This window comes from Zootoca vivipara, chromosome 5, assembly GCF_965207765.1.
Source record: "Zootoca vivipara chromosome 5, rZooViv2.hap1.1, whole genome shotgun sequence".
Classification (NCBI taxonomy): Eukaryota; Metazoa; Chordata; class Lepidosauria; order Squamata; family Lacertidae; genus Zootoca; species Zootoca vivipara.
The window spans coordinates 12,420,959-12,424,246 of record NC_142588.1 but is presented as its reverse complement, the minus strand read 5'-3'; positions in this window follow the sequence as shown (position 1 = coordinate 12,424,246).

The following is a 3,288-nucleotide window of genomic DNA, read 5'->3' as shown; positions in this document are numbered from 1 at the left end:
GGATAAATGGCTTATATATCTGCCCTCCAAAACAAAACAAAGAGACAGTCTTGGAATGTTTAAGCTGCCTGCCTGCTCTGTACTGGGTTTGATCCTGTTTTATCATTTGGCAAAAACAAATAAAGCATCTAGAAAGAAAGAAGATAAGACTCTCTAATCTTTGTTTCATGTTCACAGTTTATTTAAAACATCCATATCCTACTTTACATTGCCGGGGGGGGGGGGGGAGGATCTAACAGGGCACAAAGAACTATCATTCAGCTTTGCCATGATCCAAGGTTGCCAAATATATTTGTGGCTCTGGCATGTAAGGATGCACCTATCGGACTGGCACCAGCAACTGGTTCAGTTGTGCATCAACTACCAATAGGTAGCTTTTGAAGTTGTGCAGGTCTTATGGAATTATGCTGCGCATCTGCTTAGCAGTGCAAGAAGAAATTTAAACCGTTCACTCAGTGACTTTCTGTTTGACCAGCCACAGTCTAAAGGCTCTTCCACGCAATGGCTGGATCCACACTGCAGCCCCTTACAGTTGCAAGGTATTGCTGTACTAGATATTTTTTTAAAATGCAATTGTCGCTCATTTTTTAAAAATATATATACAGTATATACTGTACAGCCATTTGGTTATTGAGAATAAAATGGAGAATAAAACTTCGTTCCTAGAACCATCTAGCTGAGATCAAAGGTTAAAAGTCAATTTCAAGTTGTCAGTATTTTGCAAAAAGGAATTTAGTTGCATACTGGGGATTTATCCCCCCCCCCACCTAAAGTAATCTGGCACAAGAAATCTACTTTAAATAGCTCCAAACTTTATGCTGTAAGGAAAGTGATGGATAATGCACTAAAAAGTGTGGGGGAAATGATTGATTAATGGGAAGATGTATAACCACTTATGAAAGGAAATCATGACATCATGGTCATATAGTCAACCTGCAAACAAATCAGAAGGAACATGAAAAAAAATCCTGACATCACCTAACTGCCACGTAAGCTGTGTGCAAGCACACCAGAAAGAAGGTGAGGGAAAAGGGTACTTAGCTGGTTTTCCAGGACTGACACCACTCCTATCCAGAACTGTATTAATGTCATACAGGTGATTGATGTGACCTGAACTGCAGAAGGAAAAAGCAACAACTCAACAAAGTCATCATAAAAGTAGGCTGCAGAATCCTGAAATAAAGGGTTAATAATAATAATAATAATAATAATAATAATAATAATAATAATAAATTTATTTATACCCCGCCCTTCCCGGTTCAGAAACCTGGGCTCAGGGCGGCTAACAACAAATTTAAAACACTTAATTGTAATACAACATAAAAGCAGCATAAAAGACAGTATAAAGGCGTGAAAATAAAATAAAATTCAAAAATCTAAAATCAATTTGGGGGAAATCCACCCAATGAACATTAGATAGTCACCAGGGCTAGCTGGCTAAACTAGTCCTACTTGGGCCAGCGAGGAGGCCAGGGGATAATTAGTTGTGGGGTCCCTGAGCAGGTAATCTTCCTAAAAGGGGGAGGGGGGGAGAGAAGGGAAATAAAAGATCAGGCTGAGTTCAAATTAAAGGCCAGGTGGAATAGCTCTGTCTTACAGGCCCGGTGGAAAGAGGTTAAATCCTGTAGGGCCCTAGTCTCATGGGACAGAGCATCCCACCAGGTCGGAGCCATCACTGAAAAGGCCCTGGCCCTGGTGGAGGATAGTCTGACTTCCTTAGGGCCCGGAACTTCTAAACTATGGCTATTCATAGGTAGTTGCAGTAAAGCCAGAAACACAATACAGTACCAAGGCAGAGTGCAAATGTGGATCTGACCAAGAGTCAAAGTATCCTAGCTGGGATTTCAGTCCTTACTCAATACACCTCTCAGTTCCTGTTCAATGGTAATAGCATGCAACCATTTGCCTTGGAGCCTCATTCACTTCCTGTGAACGATATAAAAGTCACACTGAGATGGGAGATGGAAATTCCCCCAGGTATACTGGCTGCACTTCAAAATGTTACAAATTAATTGGCCTTTTTCATGGAATCCCCTGCTTAGTGCAGTCAGATTTAAGTACAGTGGTGCCTCGCTAGACGAATTTAATTCGTTCCACGGGTCAATTCGTATAACGAAAAATTCGTCTAGCGAATCCCATAGGAATGCATTGATTTTTTTTGCCCATAGGAATGCATTAATTGAATTTCAATGCATTCCTATGGGAAATCGCGATTCGCTAGACGAATTTTTCACAAAATGAATTCGTCTTGCGAGGCAACCTCCGCTCGAAAAATCTCTTCGTTAAGCGAAAAATTCATCTTACAGGGCATTCGTCTAGCGAGGCACCACTGTAAATAATAAGCAGCATTTGTGCAGCCATCACTACCCCACATTTGGCAAACCCTCACTATGATCAACTCCTGCCCGGAAACCTATGTCCCCATTGTGGAAGGACATGCGGGTCCAGAATTGGCCTCCACAGTCACCTACAGACACACCGTTAAGACCATATTGATGGAAGACCATCTTACTCAGCTACAAGTGATCGCCAAAGAAGAAAGAACACATTGCAACAATGCCATGTTGCATGCTTTGCCTTCTCCAAAGAAAGAGGAAGCAGCCTGTTTTTGCTTTCCCTCTCAACGCCCTTTCTTATTTTTCAGCTATCAGGGCCCTTATTCTTCCATCCCTGTGCTGCTGCCTAAAAACTCAAGGAGTCACTCATTATCCACACATGCAACTGGGAGTAAGTTCCAGTGAATTTGGCTGGATGCAATTCTGTGTAGACATACGGTAGTTAGGACTAAGTTGCTAGTTCCTTAAGCTTCAGAAGCTTATATGTTAGAAAAAACATCAGCTGGCAATTACTAAGGTGCTTAAGCAGTATGCTTACTCATAGGATTTAAAGGTAACAGGGTGGTAAATTAGATCTATTATGCACTGGCTACTGCCCAATGCAGTATGCTTGCCAAGTCTGCATGTACAGCAGTACCATCTCTACTAGAGTGTGAAAGTGCAGTACTGGAGAAGAATGGGGTCCTAAGAAGCCACGCTGCCTGCTTGGTCCTACGGCTGAATAGTGAATATCTTGTGTTATTTCTCAATGAGTCCAGAGGCATTGCACAAAGAAACAGAGAGGTGGACAATTTGTGCTGGAAGATGGGATGGAAAAGTTCAGTACTGTCATTAAACTAAACTTATTGGGAAGAAACAGAGCATAAATTAGATAATGCACATTTCTCCCCACTAGACTACTTATGCAAGAAATTCAGACCAATCAAGCATGTTTTGTGATTTTAACACGCAA